Here is a 19,102-nt window from a genome sequence, read left to right on the forward strand (position 1 = left end):
CAATAACAACAATCTTTAATCTTATACAGTAATTAAAAAGTTATTTAAATGACTAGATTAAACAATGACACATTTTTATAACCAAGATGAAATTATAATTTCTTTGAATTGAGACTATTGAGTTCTCTTCAGATGAATTGAGGGGAGCTCTGGTGGCATATAAATGCAACCCTAAATGTTCACCTGCCTGTGCCAGGAACTTCGGAGGACAATTGCCTTGGGCACTTGGCAAGAAGATATACATATTTGCTTCCATTCCTAAGAATAGTGACCCAATAGAATATGGAAATTATTGGAAAATATAATTAATGTAACCAACACCAGAGAATATCTATCTGTGTATTATTGACTATGCAAAGACATTTGACTGTGTGGATCATAACAAACTATGGAAATATTAAGAAGGATGGGAATGCCAGAACACTTAATTGCAATTATACCAAAACACTTAATTGTAATTATACCAAATCTATACCTAGACCAAGAAACTGTTGTTTGAATAGAACAAGGGAACGCTGCATGGTTTAAAATCAGGAAGGGTGTGTGTCAGTTTGTTTCCTTGTCCCACATCCAAATCTGTGTGCTGAGAGAATAATTTGTGAAGCTGTATTCTATGAAGAGAAATGCAGCTTCAGGATTGGAGGAAGACTCATCAATAACCTGCATTATGCAGATGGTACAACTTTGCTTGCTGAAAGTAAGCAGGATCTGAAATACTTGCTGCAGAAGAACAAGGAGTACAGCCTTCATTATGGATGGCATCTCATCATCAAGAAAACAAAGGTCCTCACCACTGAGCCAAAAGGTGTCATCATGCTGGTTGGAGAAAGGATTGGTTCTTTCACTGATTTCATCTTACTTGGATACTCAATGATCACCCTTGGTACCAGCAGTCAGGAGATCAGGAGATTTATTACTTTGGGCAAGTCCACTGTCAGGAACCTCTTAAAAATACTGAAGGAGAAATGATGTCAATTTGAAGGCTAAGGCTTCCTTATTCAAGCTGTTGTTTTTTAGATCATTTGCTATGCATCTGAAAGCTGATGAGCAAGGATGACAGAAGAAAACTTGATACCTGTGAATTGCAGTGCTGGAGAAGAGTAGTATCTCATGGACTGCCGAAGAACAAACAGATAGATCTTAGGAAAAGTGTAGCCAGAGTGCTTCTTAGAGGCAAATATGGTGGACCTTCATGTCTCATGCTTTGGGTGTATTGCTGGGAGAGGTCATTCTTTGGAAAGATACATCATACTTGGAAAGGTGGAGGGTCAGTCAAAGAGAAAGACGCCCACCATGATGGATGGATGCAATGACCGCAGCAATGGGCTCAAGTGTATCAGAGATGAGGAGGATGGCTGGGACAGGTCAGCATTCAGGCCCGTTGTTCAAAGCATCGCGATGAGTCATAGTTGACTTAATGGCACCTAATCACAACAACTTGTGGTGTAAACTGTCCCAAAATGCTCTCTCATGGCCCAAATCCATCAGCGGCTCTGAGGTAGAGTGATGGGCAGTCTCCTCCGATGTGATTTATAACTGAAAACCTGCTGGAGGGTCAACAAGGAGTCAGTTCCAACTTGACTGCAATTTCCTTTTGAGTTTTCAGTTGCATCGAAAAGAATTTAGACAGAATTTTTAATGAAACCACGGTAAATCTATTGTACCTTTCAGGCTCAGATTAACCTTAATTTATTGAGGACAGGCAACTCCATTTCCTAGATGTGACAGAATTCCAAGGAAGGTTGGGCAAGAAGGAGTCCATTTTTGAATACACTTCAAAAATGATTTTCACTGTCCGCTCAAGTTATAAGTATCCCTAAACTGTCTTAAGAAAAAGACAATTCGTCACTTGGCAACTTTCCCCACATTTGTTTTAATGTATATGTACACAGAGCCACTAGGAATCACAGGCGACTCGACAGCACATAACAAAACAAAATTAAACATTTTTCTAATTACATGTTATGAATAGTCGTTATTGAAATGACTATAAATTCACGCAACAGAGGCTATTCTGAACAAAGTAGGATGTATAGCTTCCGTCTCCATGGAAACAAGCTAATCGTTTTTTCAGTTGTTTTTTTTTTAACCTGGTCCTCTAGAGTAATTTCTTGTGTGCTGGGATGGTCTGCTGATTTTAAAGCCAGCTAGAAAGGAAGAACAAGATGATCTTGCATGGAAACAAAACCCTTACATATCCCTACAGGAACCATCATTTTAGGTCTACTCTATTTCACCCTTGCAGCAGGTTTTACATTTGAGCAATATATATTGGGAGGTCAAATTTTGGACTGTGCTAGAATTCTATTTCAGAGAGATCTGTTACTTTAACCCTTTTTTTGGTAGGTTCTGGAGGATTGTTTCTTGTGCTTGAATTAGTTCAGCTGAATCAGTATTCAGATCAGTATGTATCTGCCCACCACACATATCTAAAGAGAGAAAGCCAAGTATCTGAAGACCAGATGTCTTTAAGAGCCAGCTTCATTTTAAAATCACCTGGGACCTGGTTCAAGCAAACTAATATCTGAGTCTGAAACTTCAGCAGTTCTGAATTAATTAGTCTTGAGTGGGGCTGCGGTTTGGTAATTTTCAGACACTGCTCAGGAAGTTAAAACATGCAGCCATAAAAAAGAGTGAAGATTTGTTTACTGATATAATGGATTTGGAGCAAAGAGGTAACCTTTTTTTGTAGACTAAAATTGAATAAATATACTGTGTTTATTCAAGTGCATTACTGTGGACGCCTTCACAATCTTACTTGTTATAAAACAATGGACATTCAAGGAATGGTTAAGGTGGTAGATATAGAGAATTATGGTTTTAGTTTTATGGTGAAACTTCAGGGCGATTTAACTTGAATCTCCTTTTTAGAGAGTTTTCCCATCAATCTTTGGTAGTCATACCAAATCTCTTCCAAGTGTCTATTGCTCACTTTTCAGCAACTTTACAAGTTAGTTGTTGCATTGTGAACTTGAAATTGATCATGATCAGGATATATACACCATGAAAATCAATCTATTCTACAAATCAGGGCTTCCCCCCACCCCTGGAGAGGTTTCTTGCTAAATATACATTCTAAGAGTACAACCTAAATGAGTTATATTTGATGTGGTCTTAAATATTTGTCAGTTCCTTAATTGTATCCATGTGGAAACTGAGACTTGTGAGAGTTGAAGTGATTTGTCAGGAAAATTGTGGGTAGAATTAATGAGTGAACTCAGTTTACCAAAATGACTGTCACTCATATGGTTTTTGCATCAAATTCTGTCAAAGCTCAGAATTTTACAAAAAGTATGTATCCAAACACAGAAGAGAAAAACAACCCAAGCAACCAACCAACCAACCAACCAATCAACCAACCAACCAACAACAACAAAGCAAAACTACCCGGCAGAAGGGACTGGAAAGGCCACCGACATGGAGTTGATGCCCTGACTCCACATGCTTCCGGACTAGAACTGTGTGTCATAATTTTCAGTGTCTGTGAGCTTTGGACCCACCTGTCAGCTCGTAGTGTGGTGCTCAACTGTCTGCTCCAGCCAGGGACTCCAAGCATCCATCCACACAGTATTATTACAGGGGGACCAACTATTTGCTAGGGAGCTCTGGTGACTTTAGTGGTAAGGAGTTGCTCTGGCAACCCAAAGGCACATGGTTCAAGTCAACCTGCTGCTCTACAAGAGAAAGATGGGAGATCTTCCCCCATGTAACTCTCAGCTTTTGAAAACACTCTCAAGGCTATCTTTGGGTGGTGTTCTGACTCAACAGACAGTGAGTGAGGTATTTACTGTCATAAAAAAAAGTCTTTGTCAACGAGCCAATTTTGACTCATAAATACACTTTAGGACAGAGACGAATTGCTCCTAGGGGCTTCTTCAGCTGTAGTCTTTGCAGAAGCAGAATCCCATATCGTTTTTCCCATGAGAGGCTATTAGTTTAAACCATTAACCTTCAAGTTAACAGATGAATGCTTGACTATTAATTATCAGCGTGCCTTATTTGCCATTAAGAACCTAAAATTATGGAATAACTATGGCATATTCATATGAACTATTCATTCATTAAAATAGAGTGAGAAAAGCCTCTAAGATGAAAAGATCTCCAGTTTATACTGCTCAGAGAAACAGGCAAGTTTTATAACAGTGTACACACTACATTTATTTATGAAGAGAGAAGTAAGAATACACAGGATTGCTTGGAAAAAAAAAAAGAAATATTGGAAAGCTGAACAAAAGTTGCTCCCTACCAGGCTGAAAGGAGAACAGAGTACCAAGGGTAAGCTTTTGCCTGGGAGAAAGGCACCAAGATTTGACAGATTTCTATGAGCAACTCACAGAATTTCAACAACAGGCGAGGTAGTGTTATAATGGTGAGGAGACCAGGCACACAAAACGATTGCTTTGTGATAATGATTGAACAGAGACAAAACCAAGGATGCTCTACACCCACAAGGAATCATAGTGGTGGTACAACTAAATGCTTCTATCTGAAAGGTTAGTGGTTCAACGCCGCCTAAAAATACCTCAAAAGAAAGGCTAGAATATTTGCTTCTAGCTCCCAGCCATTATTAAAATATATGATGGAGTACAGCCTTATCCATTAACACACAGTTTCACCGTGACTCAGAGTCAGATCTGTTATGGTGATGCAACCACAAAAGCAATCAATTATCCTAACTTTAAGCGAACGTAAATAACTACTGTTTTCCTACCCTTACAACACTCACTTTACCTTTCTTCCTCCTGTCTCCTAAATAAAACAAATTGCTAAAGCCTCAATCATTTAATTTCCTCTTATGTCATATTATTTCATTTAGTCCAATGGCCAAATTTTATGTACTAAAAGATTAAATAATAGTTTTGATGCATATCAGGATTATAACTGTTTGAGAATACAAACTGGAGCTAATAAAAGGAGCTCAAAACTCTCAAACTCCTAGTTGTCGAGTTGAAGCCCACCCATAAATGACCATCCATTGCATTTTCAGGGCTGTAGATCACACAGGAGATTGCCCATTTTCTCTCTCTGAGCCCCTAGTGTCAGCACTACAACTCCCCAGGGACTCAGCCAAGAGAGCCCCCTCATAAAAGAAAAGTCAGATTATTTTACCAAATTAATTTTATCATTATTTGGCATGATGAGCTATAAAACTTTGTTTTCAAAGAGTATTGAATATACCATGGACTGCTAAGAGAACAAACAGGTTCATCTTGGAGAGAGTTAAACCCGGCTGCCCCTAGGAGGCAAGGATTTTGAAGCTGACATACTTTGGACATTTTGCAAGGAGGGACCAGTCCTCGGAGAGGGACGTCATGCTTGGGAGGGTGGAGGGACAGCACAGGAGAGGAAGACCTTCTGTGAGATCGATTGATTCAGTGACTGGGGAAATGGGGGTAGGTGTGTCAGAGACAGTGAAATTGGCACAGGACAGAGCAGGGTTTAGGACTATTGTCCACAGGGTCGCTATAAGTAGCAGGCAACTCGATAGCACACAGCAAGAACAACAGTAAAGAAAATGGCATTATGATTGAAAAACAAGGAACTCATGCAATATTATTCAAAATGGGTGAGCCTGGAGGACATTATGCTGAGTGAAATATCTCAGATGCAAAAGGACAAATATTGCATGGTGCCACTGTTGTAAAATGGGACTGATATCAGGGTTGGGGGTAAGACTGAGAAAAACTGGATACATTGTGTATACTGCACTGAAACAGATGAGGGAATGAATAATTTAAAAGCGATGTATGATAGGGTCTTATGGTTATCACAGGAGTCCACAATTAAGGTTGCATAGTGGAATGTACTTGGGGCGGTGGGAGGGGTGTGGGGGAATTGTGTACCAGGGAAGGAGTGTTTCTTTTACTTTTGAAAGAGAGGAGTGAACTGGTGGGGGGGGATGGATGGACAGGGAAAGAAGTGCAGCAATGAATGAATGGAAATCCAAAATCTCTGTAAATGCTCATTAAAATTATTTTTTTAAAAAGGGGAAAAAATGGCATTATGTAGATAACACGACCTTGCTTGCAGAAAGTGAATAAGACTTGAAACACTTACTGAAGAAGATCAAAGGCTTCAAACTTCAATATGGATTACATCTCAACCTCAAGAAAACAAAAATCTTCGCCATTGGCCCAATAGGTGACATCATGATAGAAAAAAGTTTGAAGGTGTCAATGATTTCATTTTGCTTGGAATCACAATCAATACTCATGGTAGCAACCATCAAGAAATTAAAAGATGTGTTGCATTGGGGACATCTGTTGTTGAGGATCTCTTTAAATTGCTAATGAGCAAAGATGTCAGTTTGAAGACTAAGGTGTGCCTACTTCACGCCATGGTATGTTAAATTGCTTACTGTGTACCTGAAAGTTGAAGGATGCATAAAGATGACCAAAGAGGAACTGGTGGATTTGAGTTGTAGTGTTGGAGAAGAGTTTGAATATCCCGTGAAATGCCAAAAAACCAGACAAGTCTGTCTTTGAGGAAGTGCAATCAAGATGCTCCTTAGAGCAAGGAGGGTGAAACTTTGTCTCTCATACTCTCAACATGTTGTCCAGAGGCACTAGTCCTTGGGAAATGATACCGGGCAAGATGGAGTGTATGTGAAAGAAAGGAAGAATCTCAAGGAGATGCATGTGACCACCAGGTGACTAGTCACCCTTGAGGTCACCCCCACTATACTCTGGGTATGACGTCAGAAGGGCCAGTTTTTTTTAAAAAAGACATCATCCTGGGAAAGATAGAGGATCTATGAAAGAAAGGAAGACTCTAAGGAGACAGATGTGACTATCAAGTGACTTTTCCTTGTTGGGACCTTGTTACTTTTCCTTGTTACAGTGAGTCAGGACTGACTCTTACCTGACCCTCTGGTGAGTTTTCAAAGGCTGTAAATAGCGTGAGAAGAGATTGTCTATATTTCTCCCACAGAGTAGCTGATGGACTCGAACTCCCTGCCTTTGGGTTGGCAACGCAACTCCTTGCCGCTAAAACCTCCAGAGCTCCCTACGAGGAGACTAGTTATACTCAAGGTCATGCTCAGGGTTACTACAACAACGGGCTTGGGTGTGATGGAGAACATAATAACGATGTGGGACAGGGCACGGTTCCAATCTGTTGTCATGAGGCCACTCTAATTTGTGGTCCCCTCAAGGACGTTTAAGTGTAACAACAAAACAAGTATTTGAACATAAGTCAATTAGAAATGAAAGAAGAAAAAGATGTGGAAATGGAGGTGAAATGGAAAGGAATAGGAGATGGTTGTTGTTAGTTGTCATCCAGTCAACTATAACGTGTAGCGGCCCTATGAACCACAGACCTGAACCCTGCTCTATTCTGTGCCATCTACGCTATCTCCTCTATCCGAGCCCATTTTTGCAGTCACTGCATCAGTCCATTTTGTTGAGGGGCATCCTCTCTTTTGCTGAACCCCTATCTTTCCCTGCATGATGTCTTGTTCCAGGACTTGTCTCTCCTGATAACATGTCCAAAGTCTGTGATGATGAGTTGTGATCCATAGTGAAGTCCGAGTCTTTACTTCTGTTAGGGTTTCAAGTCTTTTGCACTTTCTTCAAGCAATGTTGTGTCCTCTACATACCACAGATTCTTGATGAGGCTTCCTCCAATCCTGATGCCACATTCTTTTCCATATAGTCCAGTTTCTAGAATGATTTGTGTATCACAGTTATATCCTTTTTTTACATACCTATTCCATCTGTATGCTGAGCAGATAATTCTAGAAGCTGGACTGTATGAAGCAGAATGTGGCATCAGGATTGGCCACAGACTCAGAAGTCATAAAGTAATTGTTGTTTGCCTTTGAATCAGAAACGACTCAGAGCTGACCCTCTTGTGGGTTTTCAGAGACAGTTGATAGCATGGAAGGAGTTGTCCATCCGTCTCCTGACAAGCTGCTGGTGGCTCAGAAGTCATATATACCCACAAATTCGGCTCAAGGTTTAAAATTCTTCTATAGGTAGAGATAAGTGATATTTTCTGTAACCCTTACACAAACCTGAAGGTAATACTTTGATCTTCTCAGGTTCTGTAAACTCATTTTTATGATGGAATGAGTTAGCATATTTTACTCAGTGTTCATTTTCTGGACTCCAATCATGTAGTAGGCTTTATGGATTCAAGGATGAATAAGATCTGGCCACAGTGATCATCAAGGAGCTTGCTTCCTGACAGATGAATCATCAACGCTTTTTTCTCAATTCTGTTTAGATATTTATAACCTGGGAAAACTGTCGGCCTAGTTATGTGATTAGTCTATCTCCCTCGTGTGGTAGGCAGTAGCTCCCGGAAAACAGACACCACATGCACCGTAACTGTTAGTGCCCAGCACAGCATCTAACACAAGTACGAATCTCCACAAACAGTTCTCCCAATGAGTCCATTTTAGCAGTCCTTCTTCCTACTCTCATGAAAAAAAAAAGCATTTAGAGTGGTTTTCTCAGAGTTTTGAGGTCCTTTTCAAATCCTATTGATGTATATTTCTGTGCAACTTGAGAGATACGTGGCTCAACCATTAAGGACCAGTGAGAGCCCTTGGCCTTGAGTTGTGATCAACAACGTATCACACTGTGAGCCTGAGGCCACTTGCTGTCCTGTTGAGAGCCAGTTTAGGTTGGACTTCAGAATGTAAAACACAGTGCACCTGACTCGAAAAACTGCAGGAGTACTTCCCTGCATTTTGAGTTGGACAAGTTCAAGTGCCTTCTTAAAAACCTCAGATTTTTCTCTAAGATTTCAAACTCTCTAACTGACTAGTTCAGAAAGTTTCTTCAACAGCACCACTGTTGTTGATCCATGCCAGTGAGTTGACAATGGCTCACTGTGACATCACAAACAACAGATTGAAATCTTACTTTTTCTTTTGCACCATCTTTGCCATTTTCAGCTCAAGTTCAGTTCATTGTCTTAGTTCCTACATCAACCCATCTTCTTGAAGGTCTTTCTCTTTTTCACTAACGCTCTACTTTTCCAAGCATGAGGTCTCTTTTGAAGGGCTGGTCTTTCCGGACAACACACCCAGAGTATTTGAGGTTCATTATCACCTACTTGCGTCTAAGGAGAACTCTGGTTACATTTCCTCCAAGATGGATTTGCTTGGTTTTTTGGCAGACCATTCAATATTCTTTATCAACACTGCAATTGAAAGGCAGAAATTCTTTGGTCTTCCTCATTTATCGTTCAACTTCCAGATGCTTGCAAAGCCATTTTAAGCACCATTGCTTGGACTAGGTCCATGTTAGTCTTTAAATCCTGGACAGCAGATATTCCCAGTGCAGCATGGCTTTTCATTCCTTCAATGCTACTACTGTGGACATTGGTTGTGAATACAAGTAAAGTGAAATTGTTGGCTTTTTCAGTCTTTCTTCCGTCAATCATGATGTTACCCATTGGTCCAGTGGTGAGGATTTTTGTTCTCTTGATGTTAAGATATGATCCAAATTGGATGTTATACTTTTTTTAATTTCTTCAGTAAGTGCTTCAAGTCTTCACCCTTGGTAAGCAAGGTTATGTCATCTGAATAACACAAGTTGCTAAAGAGTCTTCCAGCAATCCTGACACCACATTTTTCTTAAAAGTGCATTATATGTAACTGCGCACACATATTGAATGTTGTTGTTAAATGCCGTTGAGTCGCAGGCGACTCATAGCAACCCTATGAAGGAGAGTCCTTGATGCTACACATATTGAATAGGTATGGAAAAATGTTACAACACTGATACACATCTTTTTCAGTCCTAAGCCATGCATTATCCACTTATGTTTGAATGATTGCTTGTTCTATATCCAGATATGTCCCCACTTTCTGGGATTTTAAAGAAATCATTCTCTAGGACATACATATGTATGTACGTACATATGTATGTATGTATGTACATTGTGGTCTAACCAGACTCACTGTCAATCTTCCAGTGTCTTTTGAGAGCTTGTAAATCACTTGGGAAGAGATTGTCCATCTTTTTCCGGTGGAGCAGCTGGTGGATTTGAACCACCTGCCCTTAGGGTGGAAGCACAACTCCTTGCCTTGCACGTCCACCAGAGAGCCACACATACCGGGGACATTTTCATTAACCTGCTTAGAAGCATCTTCTCTCTTGACTAGCAGATTAACTTTTTTATTACTGTCTACAAAAAGCCTATGCATTGCCAAGAGGTTCGATCATGTAAAAGACAACTTCTTTTTTATCCAACCCAGTTAAACATTAAGTAGTGTACGGCAGTGAATAGGAAGGAAAAATCGTAGCCAGATACTGCTCTGTTTGCTCTGATCACAAACTTTCTGTTTTCCAGCTTTCTTTTCCTCTTTACATAATATGCTAAGTAAAGCCACCTTTCCTTTCCGTCGTAGCAAAGTACTTTTCCCCTAAAACAGCTCAGATAAAGCAGGCCAGTCACTAGGTCCTGAAACACTCTGTATAAGTAGCCTGCATTCAGCTAATACAGACAGCCCAGGTGTTCCTTCCTGACGACCTTTAACTTTACTGATGATTCCTGTTTTATCTGAAAGGACCTTCAGGTGCCACACAAATGCAGAAGTGAAAAGAGTGACCACTAAATGACTTTCCAGAGAAGGCAGCCGTGAAGAGGGAGCCTGCGGTGCTTGGTCCTAATGACAAAGCTCCTACCTAGACAGGCATCATCGTGACAGCCAGCTTCAGGCACCCCTGAATTTGCATAATGCCTCCTTTTCTATGATAACTCCGCTCTCCTTCCTAAAAGTGCTCAATAAACATGAGCCCTTCCCCGTGCCCTTAAACTAACCTACACTCACTCCCTCAAAATGTGCTTCTTGAGCTGACATTTTTCAAGGCATTAACCTCCATCCCCTTTTTCACTTGCTGCAAGTGAAGATAAAGTTTGCTCATCTGTATACCTGTTCTGAGTATTTCTTTATGAGAATAAAAGGCAAGGACCCTCCGAGTCCCACAGAAATTCCGTAGGTCCCTGGTGGGTGCAAACAATCAGACAAAAGGTCAGTCGATCTACTTTAAAAAAAAATATAGGTTAAAGAACAAAAATAAACTAGTAGAAAAAAATAAAATTAAATTTAAAAAGCAAACAAACAAACAAAACCACAAAACAACCCAGTATACTGATTGTCAAATCAACTCCTTTAGTGGTGATCTTTCTCAGAGAACAACCCTCCAGAGGGTTTCCAAAGCTTGTGGTTTTTTGTGTGTGTGTGTGTTTGTTTTTTTTTTTTAAAAACAGATTTGTCCTGGAAAGGGTTAAACCGGGTGGCTCCTTGGAGGCAAGGATTCTGAGGCTCCGTCTAACATACTTTGGACATGTTGTGAGGAGAGACAGGTCCTTGGAGAAGGACATCATGCTTGGTAGGGTGGAGAGACAGCACAGGAAAGGAAGACCCTCTATGAGGTGGATTGATTCAGTGACTGGGATAATTGGGATGGGAGTGTCAGAGACAGTGTGATTGGCACAGGACAGAGTGGAGTTTAGGGCTGTTGTACATAGGGTCGCTATAAGTCGCAAGCGACTCGACGGCACATAACAACAACAACAACTAGTTTATTTACAAAATTCTAATACAAATGTGAACAAATTCTTTCAATTTTCCTCACCCCCCACCCATCAAATTGTACGAACTAATGATTAATCCCCTCCCTCCCCCTGCACATCCACATCCCTCTGCTTCCAGCCTCTCCCACCCCTCCTGGATCCTTATACTCATTCTATAATAATGATTTATACAATATTTATCCTTTTGACTGAGTTAGCTCACTCAGCATATGCTCTCCGGTCCCTCTCAAGTTAGGTAATAATTTACAAAGTTATTGCTCCTGCGTGCTGCATAATATTCCACTGTGTGAATGTACCATAATTTCTCAATCCATTTGTTTGTGGTTGGAAATTTGAGCTGTTTCTATGTTCTTATGATGGTGAATAATACTGCTATAAACATCAGTGTAAAAATCTTAGTTTGTGCCTCAGTTTTCATATTCTCAGGATCTATTGAAAGTGATGGAATAGCTGGGTCATATGATGGGGAGGAAATAGTAACCTGTAAAATAGGAACTTGCAATCATGCTAGCTTTCAATATGGTAGCACATTGGCTACATGTGGTTATATTTGTTGTTGTTCAGCACTATTGAGTCAGAACTGATCCATAGTTGACCCTCTAGTGGATTTTAGAGGCTGTAAATCACACAGGAGGAGATTGCCTCCTGCAGAGAAGCTAGTGGATTAGAACTATGTATCTTTGGTTTGGCAATGCAGTTCCTTATCCCTAAGCCACCAGAGCTCCCTGATGTGTTCATTAAGAACTTGAAATATGACTTGTTTAAATTTAGAGGTGCTTTGAGCAATTACCTCACTGGAGTTTGCATATCTAGTAGGAAAAATCAAATATAAAAATGTTAACAGTCCTCTTACATTAGTTAAAATATTTTTATTATTTTGGGTCAAATGAAATCTATTTTGAAACTTCACAGTGTCACAGACACACCTAATCCCATTGTCCCAGTTACCAGGTCAATCATCTAAAATGGGGTCTTCCTCTCTTGCATTGTCCCTTCACCCTTCCAAGCATGGTGCCCTTCTCTAAGAACTGGACTCCCTTGTCATGTGCCCGGAGCATATGAGACAGAGCTTCAACATTTTTACCTCAAAGGGAAAACTTGGTTTCACTCTCTCCAAGACACACCTATTTATTCTCCTGGAGCTCTGTGTTATGTTGAATGCTCTTCTCCAGCACCACAACTCAAAGGCATCAATTCTTCTTCTGTCATCATTAGTCATTGTCCAGCTCTCTGGTGATGCATAGCAAGTAACTGCAAAGACTATGGCCTGCATCAGGCACACCTTAGTCTCCAGTCTGACATCATTACATCTCAGCACGTTGGAGAGATCCCTGACAGCAAACTTTCCCAATTCAACTCATCTTTGATTTCCTGACTGCTGGTGCCAACGGTGTTAATTGTGGAGCTGAGCAAGTTGAGTTTGTTAGCAGCCATAATCTCTTCTCCATCTATCATGGTGCTGCCAGTTGGCCCAGTGGTGAGAATCTTTGTCTTCTTGATGTTAACTTTCAATCCGTATTGAAGACTACAGTCCTTGTTCTGCTGCAGCAATTGCTTCAAGCTCTCCGTTTCAGCAAGCAAAGTTGTATCATCTGCTTTTGTTGTTGTTGCTGCAGGCTGTTGATGATAAGTCTTCCTCCAATCCTGATGCCACACTTCTCACAAAGTCCAGCCTCTTGAATGATCTGTTCTACATATAGATTGAAAAGGTATGGAGACAGGATACATACATGATTCAAATATACAGCTCTCATTAGACTTTAATTGTACTAACAAACCAAACCAACTCATTGCCATTGAATCAGAACTGACTCATAGCTGACCCTCCAGCAGGTTTTCAGAGACTTTAAATCACATGGGAAAAGATTGCCCATCTTTCTCCCACAGAGAAGATGATGGATTTGAACTGCTTGACTTTAGGTTATCATGGTAGCTTCATGGTAGACACTAGACCACCAGAGCTTCTTATTAATTGTATGTTTTTGTTGTTGTTATGTACCTTCAAGCCAGAACCGACCCATAGCTGTTGGGGTAGGGAAATAAGTAGAATCATTATAAAATTAGGTGTTAGACACTCACTACATAGAAAGATACAAGAGACTGGTGTCTGGATGGTAAACTTATTTTGTGCATAAAATAGTTTTCCTGTTCCACGATGGGGTTGTTATGAGTTGTAGTTTACCTGATGGCAGCTAACAGCAGCATCTGCATTCGCAAACAGCAAATGTACCCAGTCATTCACAGCGTGCTGTGTCTCTACAGCAAACTTGAGAGTTTCCGTTACGGCATTGTGCATCACTCATTCTTGAGTCTGAGAGAAACAGCTGTTGCATCAGGTCCACAGAACTTGCATGGATCTACATCACGGAGACAGTGAGACTCTCTGACTGGGGTGTGCTGGGGGCTTGTGACCCAGGTCTGAGCATTGTCTGGTATCATGGTGGGAAAAGGGCAAGAATCCTCTCAGGAGAGAGGCGAGGAAAGCCTCTAAGGCCTGACATTTCCTGGAAGCACCGCTGACCCATTAAACCTTGAAGCGCTTTGCCCTCCAGCCGTGAAATAGGAACTCACTTAAATCTTATTTCTTCTCTTTTTGTCTCAAGATACTAAAAAAAAAATCTCCCCATCCAGCTCTTTGACATTTCAATTAAATGAATCCCTGGGGGACTTGTAATTTTTCATTAAGAGGCGCTCTAATCCTTGACACCTCCACAGAGGCAAGAAAAGGGGAAGAACAAAATGTCAGTCCTGCCCGTTAGTATCACATTTCTGCTGTGTATGTTCTGTAGGAACAAGAAGGGACATGAGAATGTCCTGACAATAAATTTAAAGTCACTGAAACTAAAGAAAGAAACATACTACAAGTTTTGGATGAAGACATTCCTTGCTCAAAATTTATGCTAGGATCTTGTGTCTGGGAGATACTGCCTGCTTATGTTTTCATCAGAAAGCAGCATTGACCTCTTCTTCCTTTAGACAAAATAAGCTTTTGGATAACAATGAATTGGTAAATAAACCTTCCACACAATGGACTGATACAAGGACTGTAACAAGGTGCTTGAACATATTGGAGATTGTGAGGACGACACAGGATAGGGCCAAGTGCCAATCTATTGTTCAGTGAGTGTTGTAGTCAGTGGCACACAACAGCAAATGTCACATACTCTGTCCCTCATTCACCCCTTCCCACTCCCCATCTCTCTCTCTCCCTCTTTCACACACACACACACACACACACACACACACACACACACACTCTCACAATAAGGATTTGAGAACAGACATATTGGGCTAGCTGGAATGAGAGGATATAAAGGATACTGGTCAGATATCTTCTGACTTACTTCCAAGAAAGATAGGAATTTAAGAGCTCAGGTGAAGGAAATTGAGGATGTTCTTGATTTGGGTTAAGTTTTTTCTTAATTTTGTGTGTGTGTGTGTGTGTGTGTGTGTGTGCTGTCAGCTTGGATCTGACCGGTACAGGAGGAGATTGCCCCTCATTTTCCAGCAGAGCTAGAGCAGATGCTCATCTGGTGGATTCAAACCAAGCACCTCTGGGATTGTAGTGCAGCTTCTTGCCACTAGGCCACCAGGGCTCCCTTATTTGGATTCATTATTTGTAAGAATTGCGTTTCAAACCCAGAATTTTCTCAAACTCATGCCATTATAAAGATTATAAACCTATAGTGTTTTTTCTTCACCCTTGACTATTTACTCCTGTTACAATGGAGTATTACGGTTGTTTTTTTAAATTTCTGTTTCTCATTTCCTGTATCTCAGTGTGCACTTTATAATTACTTCTTTTTTTTTAATTATATTTTATTAATTTTCATAAACATTTACAGAGATTTTGGGCTTCCACTCATTCATTGTTGCACTATTCTCTTTACCCTCCTCCCAGTTTGTTCTTGTCCAAATGCCACAGTGCTTGTCAAAGCCAGTTCTGATTAATCTTCTTTGTCAGTGTGTCCTTTGCCATTCCCTATCACTCCTCCCTGAGAGAGACTTCACCCTGAGTCATAAGGAAAAGGGGACGGCGTATTCTCTTAGCTACTTCCTGCTGAAAAGGGACGCTGTGGGTTTCAGGGTGAAGATCTTCTCTCACTACTCTAAAGGGCCCCTTTGGCAGTAGGAAACACATAGACTATTATGGAGATTGATTTTGGAATTCAGATGCACTCTTATTGATTGTGCTTGGCTGTACATGTACATATCCTTCAAGATGTATCATGGGGGTGTTGCAACCTAGAAGACACAAATTTGACTAACAAGTTATAAGTACATGAGTCCAAAAATTATGGAAAAGTAAAAGAAAAGATTCTTTCATTGTTTTACAAACCCTCCCCCAGGTCCCCTCCACCATGCAGCCCTCGCTCTAGTCTCCTGTGATGACAGAAATACCCAGTTACATCTCTCTTTTAGACGGTTCTCTCCCTCCTCTGCTTCAGTGCAGTATACATTATTGAACCCATCTTACTCAGTCTCTCCCCAACCCCAAGGACAGTCCCATTCTACAACAGTGGCATCATGTAATATTTGTCCTTTTGTGACTGGGATATTTCACTCAGCATAATGTTCTCCAGAGTCAACCATTTTGAATAATATTGCATGATTACTTCTACCTCATCCAGAATAATACTCATTAAGAGAGGCCGGGTTCACGAAATCTACAAGCTATCTTGTCACTTTGCTATTACTTCACACTCAGTAGCATTGCACCCAGCTAGACACCCTCTGGAACCTACAGGAGTGGATTCCTATTTGATGGCAACGAGTAAGGAACCGATTACTGCTCTCTTGGTACATCCCTGCCTCTTCTGAGCATGTATGAACTAGAGTCATTATTTTAAGATAACAATGTATAAACAGCAAATTAATAAGTACAAGTAAGGGTAATTGAACTGGAAGATGCAGGTTATTGTTCCACCTCTAGAGAATTCTCTCTAACTGGTCTAATAAAAAGAACAGAGGATTTCTAATTAAGGTAACCTACTGCTCCATACAAGCATAAGGTCCACATATCCCTGCCTTCAGGGATACAAGGGCGTTGTGTTCTGAATTAGTTGCTCTGTATTTGCAACTGTTGTAACTTGCTGTCAAGTCAACCCGAACTCGTGGTGACCTTACGTTAAATGAATGAAATATCACCTCACCTGTGGCATTCTCAACATTACCAGCACTTTTATTTCCATTGTAACAATTATGTTAAACCTTCTAAATTGAGGGTCTTATATTGCTGCTGCTAGGAGCCACCAAGTCCACTATGAGACCCTACGGACAATCTCTCAGAATCTTGCACTATCCTGTGCCATCCTCACAATCTCTGCCGTCCTCAAGTTCATTGTTGTGGTTTTTGTGTCAGTCTATCTCCTTAAAGGCTTTCCTCTCTTTCTCTGACCCTCTACCCTTCTCAGCGTAGTCTCTCTTTCCAAGGACTGTCCCTTCCTGACAACATGCTCAAAGGATGCAAGACGAAGTTTCACCAGACTTGCCTCTATAGAGTCCTCTGATCTCCTTTCCTATATACCACTTATTGGCCATCTAGTCACCAAGCCTGATGTCCTCTAGCAACTGACCCCTCCTGGTGATATATCCAGAGTGAGCAACTCAAACAACCTTCTGAGAAAATGCTCAATGTTTACATTTTCACTGGCTAATTTTTATAAGTGGCAGCACTATGATGGATGGAGAAGAGATTGAAGTTGTTAACCGTTTCAGCTTGCTCAGCTCCACAATCAATACTCTTTGTACCAGCAGTCAGGAAATCAGAAGATGAATTGCATTGGGTGAGTTTGCTGTCAGGGACCTTTCCAGAGTACTGACTGAGGAGCAATGATGCCAGTCTAGAGACTAAGGTGAGCCTGATCCAGGCCATGGACTTCACAATTACATACTATACATCAGAGAGCTGGACAATGACTAAGGATGACGGAAGAAGAATTGATGTCTTTGAGCTGTGGTGCTGGGGAAGAGCACTGAACATACATGGACAGCCAGGAGAACAGATAAGCCTGTTTTAGAGAAAGTGAAACCAAGTTTTTCCTTGGAGGCTAGGATTTTGAAGCTCTGTCTCACATATTTTGGGCACATGGTAGAAGGAACCAGTCCTTGGAGAATGTCATTATGCTTGGAAGGGTGGAGGGACAGCACAGGAAAGGAAGACCCCAGATGAGATGGACTGACACAGTAACTGGGGCAAGAGGGATTGGTGTGTCAGAGTCAGCGAGACTGGCTCAGGACAGAGCAGGCTTATGAGCTGTCGTACATAGGGTCGCTGTGGATTGCAGGGGACTTAACAGCACATAATAACAACAACACAATTTATTGAGTTAGTGCCCCAGGCCTCTTTCCCTGGTCTGTCTGCATCTGGAAGCTCTGCTGAAAACTGTCCATCATGGTGACCCTGCCAGCATTTGAGATACTAGAGGTGCTGATTCTAATATCACAGCAGCACAAAGCCACCACCGTATGACAAACTGACAATGATGTTAGTATTTCTCTGTACAGAAACTGTGAATTAGTGCAAAATTTTGACAGCCTGAAATATTATGAAAAGAAATAATTTCACAAAAGCAGCCTTGTGGGTGTAATGTAAAAATAATATCGCAAAGATATTGTTATGCAGTCAGGGTAGAAAATAGAAAGGTTTTATTCAACTTAATGTTGATTATTCAAAGATAATCATGGAGGAAACAATAAATAGAGCATTATTTTAAGTACATTTACTTTTCTCTATGAAAAAATCAACAAGGACCAAATTTCTAAATATCCAGAAGGCCACTGTAGTTATCATCTTCACCGGTTACATTACCACCGTCAACAATGCTGCTCCTTTAACAAAGTTTACAGAAATATTATGAGTTGTACACTTATATGAGCCTGACATTTTATTGATAAAAATCTTAAGGCTTCAAGGAGCATTGAGTTGGAAATCACAGTAATAGCTTTTCTAAGTATTCAGCTACCATTAGAAGCCACTGGCTTTTGTTTTTAGGAGAATACAGATTTTACTCAGTACATAAGTAGAAAACCTGCTAGGAAGGTCAGCTATGAGCTTCCAGCTCTGGTTCTGACTGGAGAACAATGAGTTTCTGAGAATGTGTGATAAAAACATCTCTGCGCGTGCGCGCGCGCGCGCGCGCGCACACACACACACACACACACACACACACACACACTCTGACAGACAAATGCAGAATCCCTTCCTGGAATTCTAAGTATAAAACTAACTTTCAAGTTCTTTATTAGTTTCTGTTTCCTGTGGACCAGCCTAGAGGTCAAGAACAAATTTTGGTCTACTGTTGTTACTGTCAGAACAGCTGGTCTAGCAGATTTTTAGATACTATACATCAGTTATGTTTGTATGTATGAACAGTGCTCAGGCTGTTCGTTCATAGGGTCACTATGAGTCGTCTATGACTCGACGGCATTAAACAACAATAACAATGATGACGACCAAGAAAGAGCTACGTTGGCCTAGTGGAAGGAAGCTGTGCTACCAAGCCGAAGGTGGGTGATTGTCATCTGTGGCCCTCGGCCAGGTTCAAAT

This window comes from Elephantulus edwardii, unplaced genomic scaffold (assembly GCF_000299155.1).
Source record: "Elephantulus edwardii isolate Elephantulus edwardi_28Jun2011 unplaced genomic scaffold, EleEdw1.0 scaffold00087, whole genome shotgun sequence".
NCBI classification, from domain to species: Eukaryota; Metazoa; Chordata; class Mammalia; order Macroscelidea; family Macroscelididae; genus Elephantulus; species Elephantulus edwardii.